Below are 14,642 nucleotides of genomic sequence, written 5' to 3'. Positions count from 1 at the left end.
GTGGGCCTCAATTTCCTCCTGGCAAAAAGAAGGCCTGGATTAGATCACTCCCCAGGCCTCTTATAGCACTGACATTCTGTGATTTTCTCATTTCCTTCAGACTCCGGGGGCCTGCAGACCCCATGCTAATGGGTATGAATAAAACATGGGCATCTGAAAGCTCTCAATATTGCAGGTATTTGCTTGGGTTTGTTCTCCACTAACTGCGCAGTAAGCAGCGTCCAGCTGGGGCCCAGCAGCCTCCTGGCTGGATTTGTTCCCCTGTGGCCATGGCCACCAATGCTGATGCTCCTGGTCTACCCTGGCCACTGCTGAGTCTGGTCTTCCCTTGATCCTTCCTGAATTCTGGCCTTTGTTCTTAGGCCTTACCCCTAAAGCTTGCCAGCTCGACTTTACAAGGTTGCTCCCAACCCTGGTCCCCACTGCAACAGGAACATTTCCTTCAGCTGTTTGCCCTGCCCTGGTACCTTTACAGTCAGCATGTCCATCTGATCTACCTGTCTTCCACTTCCAAGAGGGGATGCTTTGGGCAGTCTTATATCTGCCATACAGGACCTACAGCTGTGAGTTTTGTGCCTTCAATGCGACATTGATAGTACTTGTTTCCTTTTATTTATTTATTTATTTATTTATTTATTTATTGAGACAGGGTTTCTCTGTGCAGTCTTAGCTGTCCTGGAACTCACTTTGTAGATTAGGCTGGCCTTGAACTTACAGAGATCCACCTGCCTCTGTCTCCCAAGTACTGGGATTACAGGCCTGCACCACCACTTCCAGCTTGTTTCCTTAATCCTAATTTTTTGTGTTTGTTTTTTTGAGACAGGGTTTCTCTGTGTAGCCTTGGCTGTCCTAGACTTGCTTTGTAGACCAGGCTGGCCTTGAACTCACAACAATCTGCCTGCCTCTGCCTCCCGAGTGCTGGGTGTTATGCCCAAATTTTGAGAAACTCCCTGAACAGACCACCCAAGAGCTGAGTCCAAATGCAATTGCAAGGAAGTCTTTATTGTAGGTTCGAACCCGGGCCACCCCTCCCATGCACTGGCACAGCAGATGCAAGAAAGTGGCCTCAAGTCTCAATTGAGAGGGAATTTTACAGGTTTTAGACAAAGAAATGGATTTTATAGTATATGATTGGATGACATTTGGGCAGAAAATCTGTAAGCAGGGAGTTACAAGCCTTGACGTTTCATGGTTGGGTAATAGGTGTAGGGGCAAGTTGGCCTATAGAAAAGATTGGTTGAAGCAGTCATGGGGCCATTAAAAACTTTGGCCTGGCTGCTCCTAATTGGTTGTTGCTATGTGCCAGACCACCTGCTGGTCAGCTTGACCAGCAGAGAGTATATTTGGACTTTCCCAAGGTGAGCTGATTGTGTTGCTTAGGGAATATTTTTCTGTTTAGACTAGTTTGTGGTTTTCCTGGAATCTGGGTTCAGCCCTTGGCTAGGTTTAACACAAAATGGAGTTTGCCTGGTCCTTTCACTGGGATCAAAGGTGTGTGCCACCACGCCCAACCTAATTGTATCTTTTAATACAAGGTCTCACTAACGTAGCATGTGCTGGTCAGGAACTCAGAGATTCATCTGTCTCTGCCTCCTAAGCACTGGGATTGAAGGCCTGTGCCATCACCACTCCTGACTCTTCCATTTTGTTTTGTTTTAAAAGGTGTGTATGTGTGTGTGTGTGTGCACATGTGCACATGCTCCTGGAAACCAGAAAGGGCATTGGATTCCCTAGAGGTGTAGTTATAAATGTTTAAAATTAAAGATGTGGTGGTGCACACCTCTTTAATTTCAGCAATCAGGAGGCAGAGGCAAGTGGATCTCTGTGAGTTCGAGGCCAGCCTGGTCTACAGAGTGAGTCCAAGACAGCCAGGGCTACACAGAGAAACCCTGTCCCAAACACACACACACACACACAAAACAAAAACAAAAACAAATGTCTGATAGCCATCCAATATGGGTGCTAGAATCTGAACTCTGTTCCTCATGATAGAGTGACGAGTGCCCCTAATTCCTGAGCCATCCTCCACAAACCCTTATTTGTTTTTAAACAGGGTCTCATGTAATCCCAGGCTAGCCTCAAACTCACGATGTAGCCTGAGAGCTGAAGATGACCGTGTACTTGTGATTCTCCTGTCTCCACTTCCCCAGGGCTGGGATTATAGGTGTACACTGCCTGGCTTCTGCAGTTGAGGATTAAACCCATAGAGGGTTTGTTTCGTGGATGCAAACTGGGAACTCTACCAACGGCCTCAAGATTGAAAGAACAACTTTTGTTGTCGTTTTTTTTTTCCTCTTATAAAATTATTTCCAGGGTATTTCTGTTTACAAAAATACTCCACATAGAGCAAAGCTGCTAGGCAGTTCCTTTCTTCATCCTAGTTTCTCCTATTCCTCCTGTCATTCAAGAATGTGGTATTTGTTACACTCAAGGAACCAGTATTGATATAATATTATCTACTGAGGACCATAGTTGATCTTTGACCCTTATTAATTAATTAATTAAAATTTGAGACAGTCTTTTCACAAAGATCTGGTTGTCCTGGAATCGACTCTGTAGACAAGGCTGACCCTGAGCTCATAGAAATCCACCTGTTTCTGCCTCCTGGGTGCTAGGATTACAGGTGTGCACCACTACACCTGGTTATGGCCCTGATTTTGACCTGGAACTTTCTGTGGGGTTGCCACAGACATTACAGTAGCATACAGGGTAGTTTCATTGCCCTATGACCCCAGTGTTCCATCCATCTATTCATCGCTGCCCTTTGACCTGACAGCTTTCTCTCGTGCTATCTCACGACACAAGGACCAGCCTCTTCATAATTGGCTGCCCTCAGCAATCTGCATTTAAGTTTCCTTCATGTCTTTTTGCAGCTTGATAGCTCATTTCTTTTTACTGACTGGTAACAGTCTATTAGACCCCCCGCAGAAGACCTAATTTCTGATTGGTTGATGGATTCAAAAGACTTCAACTACTGTCTAAGTTTGTCTGCTTTTGTCTCTATGATAAAATACTCAAGAGAAATCATCTTCACAGAGGAAAGATTCATTTTTAGCTTACGGTTCCAGAGGCCTCTGTCTGTGGCTGGCTCCATTGCTTTTAGGCATGTGATGAAGGAGAAACATCATGGCAGAAGTGTGTGGTGGAGGAACATTGTCTATTTCATGGCAGTCAGAAACACAGACGTGTCTGGAGAAGAGACACGTCCCAGGATCTAGTTCCTACTATCAGCCCTCCGGGCTGTGAACTCATCTATGCATGCGCTCTTTGGTGAGGCTAGCATCTCAGCAGCACTATGATCTGGGACCAAGCCTTTGACTCACTCCTGTGTCCCTGGGACCCTTCTATTTTCAAATCACATAAACAACTGTGCCCTGACACACAAAGTCTGGAAGAAACCTGGATTCCAGGGAGCTGGGGAGATGGCCCAACCAGTAAAGTGTTTGCCCTCCAAGGACAGGAACTCAGTTTCAGCATCTATAAGGCAAAGCATAAAGAGCACGTTCCCAGCTCCCACCCAGGGCAGCTCACAACTCCAGCTCCAGGGGACCCAACAGCCTCTTCTTCTGGTCTCCATGGCTACTGTCAGGTCACCCTGCTTGAAAGGCATCTGTGGAAGGTGACAGGGCTCCCATCAGCCTGGGTGTCAACTCTGAATTGAGTAGAGTGTCGTCCTCCACCCTACCCTATCTCTGCCAGTCAGCATTACCTGGTTTAGAGTTCTTGCATGCAAAAATAAACTGAGATTTTTCAATGCCGTGTGTTATTTCAGCTAGCATAAGCTTAGCTGGTGCACCATTTAATATTTTTGGAGAAACCAAAAATATGCCGTCTTCTCTTAGCTATTATTTTGAGAAGCTGTGAATAGGAAGATTGTATTATCAGGGCGAGGTCTAGGTCATACTTGGGATCTGAGCATCATTATCAATAGTGCTACCCTTTTACCATCTCACAGTATGTACCATAGAAAATTTGTAGTGTGAATGCATGCCTAATTCATGTTTTTAAAAAAATCCTGTCAATCAACTACTATTTTAAATGTAATGCAAAAATGAACTTTTCTGTAATAGTAACCGCTTCATAACCAATAGTCAAAATTCAGCTTTAAGGATATTGGATTTTCTCCATGTTGAATACATCCTGTATGTTACTTTAAACTGTCCTGAGGTGTGGATCTCTTTAAATTATTTTTAAAAGTGTTTGTGTATATGTCTATATGTGTATGCATGTGCATACATGTAAGTGCGGTAGACAGAGGTCAGTGTCCTGTGTCTTCCTCAATCACTCTCCTTATTTTGGGGACCAGGTCTCTCACTGAACCTGGAGCTCACTGGTTGGCTAAACTAACTAGTCACCAGCTCCAGAGAGCCTCCCATCTCTGCCTCCCCAGCACCGGGATTACAGTAGTCTTTTAGATGCGTGTGCACAGGCGTGTGTGTGCACATGAGTGAGAGTGCCCATGGAGACCAGAAGACGAGGGATTCCCTACAGCTGGAGTTGCAAGTGGCAGATGCCTTTCCCTTTTGAAATAAAAGTCTCATTTGCACAGTGAGTGGTCTATAGCGTTCAAGTCTGCTCTTGAATTCGGTGGGACATATCTTTCCAGGCCCAAATATCAGGGGATCATTACACATGGTTGTGTTTCCGTGGGAGTTGGTATACCCTCATCTTCGTTAACTCTTCCAGAGGCCCTGAGAAACAATTAGAGATGTTAACCCCAAGCTCAAGAAGGTATGATCTGGGGCTTTGGAGAGATGGCTCAGAGGTTAAGAGCACTGCAGGCTCTTCCAGAGGTCCTGAGTTCAATTCCCAGCAACCACATGGTGGCTCACAGCCATTTATAATGAGATCTGGTGCCCTCTTCTGGTCTGCAGACAAAATTAATTAATAAAAAAAATAAAGTTATGTCATCTTGGATCTGTCACTTGAAGAAGGAGGAGGAGGAGGAGGAGGGGAGGAGGCATGATCTGGAGGGTTAACCTCTCTCATGTTTTGTTTTGAGTTTGCTCTGTCCTCCCCTGGGGAAGGAGATGCAGTCAAAGACTAAATGTGGCTGATGGCCTTTAGGTCTTGCTGCCTGGGCTTTGGACAATTGGCATAGGCTATTCTTGTATTCTTGGATGGGGGGGGGTTGTGCAGGAAGCGGAGGAAGAAATGATGCTGATTTCAGTCACTTCAGTTGGGCTTCAGACCCGGGACAAGCAGCTGAGGCACCCATTTAACCAAATCGGACCTGGCCTCCAGATTCTCCCAGAATCCCTCAGTCCCTTCTTTGGCATACTCTGCCTTCTACCCTGAATTCTCCAGACCAGGGGTGGGACTTCCTCTCCCCCAGAGGCTCTTCATCACATTTTGGTTCTCTTCTCTCTCTCTCTCTCTCTCTGTGTGTGCATGCTTTCTCTTTCTGCCCCACCCCCACCCCTCCCTACCAACCCCTCACTTTTCTAGCTCCCTCTCTGACCTCCTCCTGTGAGATCAGTGAACCTGCCTGAGAGCTGCCCCCAATAAGCCTGCCTTTATATTCTCCAATTTGTCTTGAATTGGCTCATTTCATTGGCGGGAGAATACCTATTAACTTCCTTGCCTGGTACTTCCTGTGGATGCCAGACTGAGGGACTCGGTGCCATCAGACAACAGCCCCAGGGGAAACCCAGCTACTTTTTTAGAGAGTGGCTTTGGAGCTGGACTTTCCTTCCTTCCTTCCTTCTTTCTTTTCTTTTCTTTTCTTTTTTTTTTTTTCTTTTATTTATTTATTTATTTGGTTTTTCAGGACAGTTTCTCTGTGTAGCCCTGGCTGTCCTGGAACTCACTCTATAGATCTAGCTGGCCTCGAACTCAGAGAGATACGACTGCATGTGCACCACCACCCCATGCCCTTTCCTTTCTTCATTCATTTTTTTTTGGCATTACAGACTGAGCTACTCTGTTAGTGTCCTGTGGTTGCCTTGACAAATGACCACAAACTTGATGGCTCCAGATTCTAGAAGCCTGAAGTTCTTTCTCTCTTCATACAACTGAGGTGAGGGCATCCACTGAGCCACACTCCCTCTGCAAGCACTGGGGAGAAATCTTTTCCTTGCAGCTTGCCCTCCTGGAGGCTGGCGACTAGCCAACCCAGCAAAGGCTGTATCACTCCATTCTGTGCCCCTGGGGTCATATGTGCTCTTTCCCTCTCCTCTGTCCCATTGTTTTCTTTTATGGACACCTGTGGTAGCATTTTGTATCCAGTCCGGTAACTCAGAATAATCCCCCTATCTCATGATCCTTAATGCAATCGCATCTACAAAGTCCTTTCTTGTTCCTATAAGGCATTACAGGTTCCAGGGATTAGGGCACAGATAACGTTTCTTGTTTTTTTCTTTTGCAGGTGTAAAGTGAGGGGCAGAATGGGAGGGGAGCTAGCTGGGCTCCCACAGCCATAAGCACATAAAATCCTTTAAACAGTGCAAGACCCTTTTTCTGGGTATGCATAGAAGTGGGAGGGGGAGGGAACAGAGACCACCTGCTTCATACCAAATGCTCCAGAGTTCACTTTAATTCTTGAGGAGCCTTCCGATCAGACAGTAAGAGTTTCACTTCTGTTTGTGAGACCCAGACAGCTTAAATGACTTGCTTAAGGTAACACAGTGGGTAACAGCTGAAGGGCCCATGTGTTGACTTCAGAGTCCATGTTTTTTCCACGGGGTGTGTGTGTGTGGGGGGGTGGTCAGGAAGTTTCATGAGGGCGTGGACTCGGTTGGAATGTAGACAAACAAGTCTTTTTGCACGTGTTGGCGGATCCACCACTCCCCAGTGCAGGAATGTCTGGCCTTCTGCCTGTCTCTGAGATAATCCCTTAGCTGTGGGCTCAGCCTGACTGCAGGTCTGGAGTGTAGACACAGCAGACCAGACCCTGAGAGATTCCAGAGTCTCTTCAGATCCCCCTTTTAACTAACAATACCTCTTGGTTTTCACAGATGGTGTTCTAACCTTCCTGTAGCTCATTTCTCCCTCCGCCCCCCAACCTCCTCAACCTGAAGCAAACCATTATTTCTTTTCATTCCTTGTGTTCCAGAAAGTTCCCTTTCTCCTTACACGTGCGTTTGGTAACCTCTTCATCTTCAGGAAGACAGGCAAGGGGCCATAATCCTCAAGTGAGTTGGTGTGTGGGGAGGGATGTGCTGCCGCCTTACACAGGCAGGCACGTATTTGAAGCTTATGATACGAGACCAGTTGGAGTGAATGGTGAAAAACGTAAAACTCTGGCTTTCTCTCCAAACAAAACAGTTCCTCTGGTTGTTTTCATTTTAAATGGAAGTCATCTAACTCTTTTCTCTTCTCTCCTCTTCTTCCCTCTCTATTTCCCCCTATTTTGGGGGGAATGGAACCCAAGGCCTCTCACGTTAGGTAAGCGCTCCACCACCAAGCTGCATATCAGCACCCCCCCTCTCTCTTCCCTGATGACAGGGCCCAGGGGGGCTTAGCTCACCTCTACTCTCTGCTTAGCATCATAAGATTTATTTACTTTGTTTTTATTTTTATTTATTTTTTATTTTTTGGTTTTTTGAGACAGGGTTTCTCTATGTAGCCTTGGCTGTCCTGGGATTAAAGGCGTGCGCCATCACGCCCGGCTTTTACTTTGTTTTTAAAAAAGATTTATTTATTATGTATACAGTGCTCTGCCTGCTTGTACCTCAGGCCAGAAGAGGGCATCAGATCACACTATAGATGGTTGTGAACCACCATGTGGTTGCTGGGAATTAAACTCAGGACCTCTAGAAGAGCAGTTAAAGTGTTCTTACCCACTGAGCCATCTCTTCAGCCCTTTACACAGTTTTTTGAGACAGGGTTTCTCTGCATAGCCTTGGTTGAACTGGACTTACTTTGTAGCAGTGGCTGGCCTTGAACTCACAGAGATCTACTTGCCTCTGCCTCCCAAGTGCCGAGATTAAAGGCATGTGCCACCACCACCCGGCTCATGGGATTTATTTTATTATTTTCTTTATTTGTATTCTATGTGATGGTTTTCCCTGTGTGTATGTATATGCCTGGTGTCCTCAGAGACCAGAAGAGGGCATCAGATCCCCTGGGACTGAAGTTACAAAAGATTGTGAGCTGCTTGCTCTGTGAGTACCAGGAACTGAACCTGGGTCTTCTGAAGAGCAGCAAGTGATCATAACCCCTGAGTATCTCTCTTGCCATAGTTCCCCTCCCCATCCCCCCAAAAGTTCCACTGGGAAGGAAGGACCTAGCCTGAATGTGGATGCATTATCCCAAAGGCTTGGAGTTCTGAACAAGAAGGAAAAGAGGCAGCCACCTGTGCGCCGATGCCTGCTTTCTCCCTCTTGACTGTGCATGCAATGCAACCAACTGGCTCCTGCTTCTTCCTCGCTGTGACGCTGCCCCCTCTCAAACCAGGGGTCAGAAGGCACCCTTCCTTCTTGAGCTGTTTTTGTCATGTGTCTTGTTAAAGGCAATGAGGGAAAGGAATGGCTGTGACTCGCAAGGCTGGGATTGACATTTCCGGTTTGCTCACTCACACATCTGCCGTCTAGCCTGGGATAGACCCAAGCAGCTGGAAACTAGAGCAAGGAGCACTTTCCTGGCCTTAACCTCGAATGTGGCCACTCTGTGTGGTCTCTGACGTGAGATTTCTGAGGAAGCCAGAGGTTTTTTTTGTTTTTTGTTTTGCTTTGCTTTGTTGTTTTTTAACATGTTGGCTCGGGGCTCTCAAAGCATGTGATCCCAAGCTAGAGAGCCATATGGAAGCTATCTCTTCTTATGCTGTGACCTTGGATAGCAGCTAGTGTCACTTCTGGAATATGCTATTAGTAGAGGTGATCACAGAGGTCTACCAAGGTTTAAGAAATAGAGACATTTACCCTTTATGCCAATAGGAGTGTAGCAAGGTCACGTTAATCTCTGAAGTGTGTGTGAGATGGGACATACCCCCATTTAGGACAAGAAAGTCTTCCACAATAGTGTGGGAGCAAGGAAGCTGCTACCTGCAAGCTTCTTTTCCTTTAGCTTGTTTTTAAAATTACATTAGCTCACACCCACATGGCCATAGGGGATGTCCTGAGGGGAGAGTAAGTTCTTCTCTTCTGTCATGTGGGACCCAGGGATTGAACTCAGTTATCAGGTTTGGCAGCGAGCCCCTTTATGTACTGAGCCTTATCTTCTGATACACACACACACACACACACACACACACACACACACACACACACACACTATATTTAACTTTTTATTGGTTCTTTGTGAATTTCACATCATGATTCCCTTCCCACTCATCTCATTGTCCCCTCATACCCACCCTCTGCCCTTGCCACCTCCTCCTCCTCCTCAAAAGAAAAACAAAACAACAACAAGAACCTGCCTCGCTGTGGAAGCTGTAGTGTTAGTGTGGCCCACAGTAAGCTCTTCTGTCCACACTTTTTTTTTCCCCTCAAGACAAGGTTTCTCTTTGTAGCCCTGGCTGTCCTGGACTCACTTTGTAGACCAGGCTGGCCTCGAACTCGTGAAGATCCACCTGCCTCTGCCTCCCTGAGTGCTGGGATTATAGGCATGTGTGGCCATACCCGTCATGTCCACATTTCTTTGCTTGCAAATGTTCATTGCAATCTGAGACCTCTGGTTTCTGCTACACTGTCAATACCGGATCCTCACTGGGACTCCTCGCAGATATCTTGTTGTTGCCCTGTGTCATGGAGATCTTGCAGTTTTGGATCTGTAGGACCGGCCTCTTCATGTGATCCAGCAGTTCATAGATGGGGTAGATGTTTGGGTGGCCCAGCTCAAAGCCCTGGAGCTGGGCCTCGGTGGTATCTGAGCTGGTCAGCCTGAGCTCTCCCACACTCACACCACCAGGGCAAGCTTTCCAGCACTGCCCCCAACTGGCTCATCCATTACCACAGCTGGCAAGAGGTAGAGCCAGCTCTCCGGCTCTCACACCCTCAGAGCCGGCTCATCTGCCCGCCACGGGTGGCAAAGGGAGGTAGGGGAGGGCGGCTCTCCCTCCATAACACCACACAGCAGACAGAGTGGTAGGGTCAGCTCTCCCATATCCACACCCTCGGAGCCAGCTCACCTGCAACTCTAGTAACCAGGGTCAGCTCAACTGTACTTCCTGGTTGGGGGCCGCTCTCCAGAATAGAGCAGTTGGTGAAGGGTAGGGACAGATCTCCTGCTCTGGTGCCAGCTCTTCCACAATGGCTTGGCAAGTGATGGAGCCAGCTCTCTGTACAGTCCTCAGACATCACCATGGCCCCAGGCTATAGCTTAGATCAAGGATGTCCACCTGGCCTTTGGTGGCTGCTGCAGAGCCACGGACGCAGAGATGACCCAGAGTGGCAGCATGAGCCAGGACCTCACCATAGCCTTAGGTCATTTCCCTGGCTACTCACATCAGGCTGTTTCTCACTGCCCTAGAGTCCCCAGTTCCACCTCATTCATTGTGCACACATCCTACTGGGACCTCTGGGTGTCTGGGGCTGTCTCTGGAATACTACTCCCTACCTATCCTATGCGGCACCAGGCAGGGGCCATCTCTTCTATCCTCTCTCCACAGTATTCTTACTCCCTTTCCAGGAAGCTTAACACAAATTCCTATCTTAGCCTCAAAGGTCAGAATGTGCGAGGGTGGCAGTCTCCGTACATGACTTTTGGCAGTGCTCTACCTGCTGCCTGTCCATTCAGATGTAGAGCTCTCAGCTCCTTCTCCAGCACCATGTCTGCCTGTGTGCTGCCGTGCTGCTACCCGCTGTGCTGGTAATAGGCTAAACCTCTTAAATTTGGACTTTTAATCTGGACTGGACTACAGTAATCCATATCTTGAGCCTGGGAGACACATGACTTTGGACGTTTCTTCCCTCTCTGGGCTTGTATGTCACTCACTCTACCTCCTGATCAGCCTCCTGTGTTGGTCAGTTTTCTGCTACTATAATAAATGCCCCCAAATAATGAACTTATAAAGAGGAAAGGTTTCTTTTGACTCACCATTGGGGAGTTTCAATTTATGAGCAATTTGTCCCGTTGCTTTGGCTGGTGTTGCCACATCACAGTGAGTAGTGTGTAGCAGAGTAACCCGGTTACCTCATGGTTGGGATTGAGAGCGACAGGAAGAAACTAGGGTCCCATAATCCTCTTCTTTAGATCATCCCACTAGATCCCACCTCTTAAAGGTTCCACTACTCCCTAAGACCACCAAATAGGGATCAAACCCTGAACACATTGGGGGCTTGGAGTGATGGTAAGTCCAAACTTTAAGCACCTGTCTTTGAATCCAGTCTGGCCTTCTGGCTTAGTCAGAGTTTTGTTGTTCTGAGATAATAGCCCAGAGGAAGCATTAAAAGGAGGAAGGAGATTTCTTTTGTTTCTTTGTGTAAGACATTTCAGCCTATAAATGCGTGGTTTCATTGCTATGGGCCTATGACAGAAAGATGGCAGAAGGGCGTGGTAGAGGAATGCTTCACTGCATCACAGTCACCAGAAAGCAGAGCAAGACAGGAAGGGGCTGCGAGCAAAGGCATGCCACAGTGAGCTCCTTCTTTCGATCAGACCCTAGCTCTCAGTATCTCACTTAGTGTGAGCTCATCCATCAGTCAGTCTATGGATGAGGTTAGCATCCTTTGGATCCACTTACTCCTCACTCATACCACTGTGGAAGGGCCTAAGCCTTAAACACGTGAGTCTTTTGAGAGGGATGCTTCACACTGAAACTCTGACCCATTCTGTGTTTTGGGCACTGTGATAAAGTGACAGGAACTTAAAACAAGGAGCAGAGTTTTCAGACCATGGTCTTTGTCTCAGCGGATTCCAGGCTTAAGTGAGGCCGAATATCATGGCAGCATGGACATGTGGCAAGGTCTACTCGACTTACTGTGTACACGGAGCAGGGAGTGGGATAGAGACAAGACACCCAAAAGGCCCATCCCCAGTCATTTATTTCCTCCAGCTAGGCCCTTGGTTCTCAGGGGTCTGAATAGCATCACCAGCTAAGGACCAAGTCTTCAACACACAGACTTCTTTGGATGGAGATCATTTATTTTTAATTTTTAAAAATATTTATTTATTTATTTTGGTTTTCTGAGGCAAGGCTTCTCTGTGTAGCCTTGACTGTCCTGGACTCACTTAGTAGACCAGGCTGGCCTCAAACTCACAGCAATCCACCTGCCTCTGCCTCCCAAGTGCTGGGATTAAAGATAGGCACCATCACCGCCTGGCTAGGTGGAGATCATTTATGTCCAAACCTTTTAACCCTCTTTGGCTAATGCCCATAGCAGAAGTGATACTATATCAGTCCTGGGCCTTCCACTTAACAAGGGCTAGTAGCTTCTGCCTTTGTGCCCTGGGGAGCCAGTGACACGCTGCAAGGAAACTAGACTGATAAAGGGTGACATGCCATGTGCATAGATCTCAGAGGTCACATGGAAGAGCACCCAGGAGCCAGACATGTGACTGAAGCTCTTCTGCCTAGTCCCCAGCTGAAGGCAGCTGAGTGAATGCTATTGGCTCGTGGCAGGAAGAGTTGAGGATCTGTCCAGTTAAGCCCTGATAGAATTCCTGATTCGGGGAATTAGGAAAAATAAGAAATCACTGTTGCTTTTATAAAAAGATTTATTTATTTATTTATTTATTTATTATGCATACAGTGCTCTACCTGCATGTACACCTGTAGGCCAGAAGAGGGCATCAAATCACATTATAGATGGTTGTGAGCCACCATGTGATTGCTGGGAATTGAACTCAGGACCTCTGGAAGAGCAGTCACTGCTCTTAACCACTGAGCCATCTCTCCAGTGATGGCTTTAACCACTAGCATTGGGGTACTTTTGTTACCCTAAAGACTTCTGAAATAACAGAGCTGTTTCACCTGGGAGTGAGTAGGTTTCTTCTCTTAGACCAATGGCTTCCCAAGTATATTAGTTCCTTTTCTGTTGCTGTGATAAAATAGCATGACCAGAAGCAACTGAAGGAAGGAAGTTGATCTGGGCTTATGGTTAACCCCAGGGGCTAGGTACTCATAAACAGCAGAGAAGGTATGGCAGCAGGAGTGGGGAGCTGTGAGATCACATCTTTATCCACACACCGGACACAGAGAGAGGGAACCGAGAGTGTAGTATAGCTATAAACTCTCAAAGATGACTCCCAGTGACATACGTCCTTCACCAGGACTTCATCTCCTCAAAGTCCCACCACCTCCCCAAACAGTTCCACCTAATGGGGACCAAGTGCAGCACATGAGCCGATGGCCGATATTCTCATTTAAAGCACCAAAGTCAGTCTAATAGCACAAATGGTTGCGCCCGCATTTCTCCAGCCTCAACCCAGTAAACCGCACTATTCTGAGAAGAGGAAGGATGGGGGATACAGCAATCATAGCTATAGCACTTCTCAGATCCTCTTGGCATAGAGACAGTTCCTTATCAGGCCTTAAGCTTTCTTCTGGTTGGTTCTTTTCCTCTTACCATCTTCCTTTGCCAGGTCTAAATAGGTCCCGAGGAAATATCTTCTAGAGGTGGTCATAAAACATTCTCAACCAGTGTCCTGCTCATCGTGGGAGCCCAAGAGTTGTCTTATATCCATACCAAACTCAAGAGCATTTTGGCTTATTTGATCCAGGCTCAAGGTTTCTTCGACAACATAAATCCCTTAAAAATGTAATGGGCCACTCACATCAGTGGTCCTATTCAAAACTCAAGATATATTTTTAAAATGTGTGTGTGTGTGTGTGTGTGTGTGTGTGTGTGCGTGCACACGTGCGCTTGAGTTTATGGATGTACCATGTACATACAGATGCCTGTTGAAGTCAGAAAAAGGCACTGGATCCCATAGAACAGGACTGACAGGTGGCTGTGAGTGCTGGAACCAAGCCCAGGTTTCCTATGAAAAACTCTCAACTACTGAGCCGTCTCTCCAGCCCCAGAATACACTCTTAATATTTGCTATACTTGCTTTTTCACCTCTGTACCTTGCTTCTTACATTTAACCGCAGCCATTTTCAGATTTTTGGGCATTGGGGCGGGAGACACACGTTTGGCCTCATTTTTCCCTTGAGTTTTTGCCACACAAAGGTTTTCTCAGCCTGTCCCTATTTGCAAGTGCAAGTTTGACAGAATATTTGTTACTGTGTGTACTGCTTTAGTTCTGCCTGGCAACTTGATACAAGCCAGAATCACCTGGGAACAGCAGCCCCAGTTGAGGAATTACCTAGATCAGGTTGGCCTGTGAACATGTCCCTGGGTGATTGTCTTGATTGTTAATTGATGTAAGAAGGCCCATCCCGCGGTGGGTGGCACCGTTTTTGTGGGCTGGACCACAGACTCTATGACTACAATAAGCTAGCTGGGGACTATGCAGCAAAGAGAGACACATACATTCTGTCTGCTCTTGACTGTGAACGTGATGTGACTAGGTGCTTGAGTTCCCCCAAAATGATGGGTTGTAACCTGGATTTGTAAGCCAACTAAACCCCTTTCTCCCCCAAGATTGCTTTTGGTTAGGGTGTTTTCTCACAGCAGCAGAGATGAAAATAACAGACTATAGAACATGGATCATTTTCTTACCAACCAATTTTGCTGCCTGATGCTATAATTTACAGTTATATTTCACTAAAACTCATTTCCAGTACCAGTTTCTATAGTAGTCAGGATAAGAAAGAC

This window comes from Acomys russatus, chromosome X (genome assembly GCF_903995435.1).
Source record: "Acomys russatus chromosome X, mAcoRus1.1, whole genome shotgun sequence".
Classification (NCBI taxonomy): Eukaryota; Metazoa; Chordata; class Mammalia; order Rodentia; family Muridae; genus Acomys; species Acomys russatus.
This window is presented reverse-complemented; position numbering follows the sequence as displayed.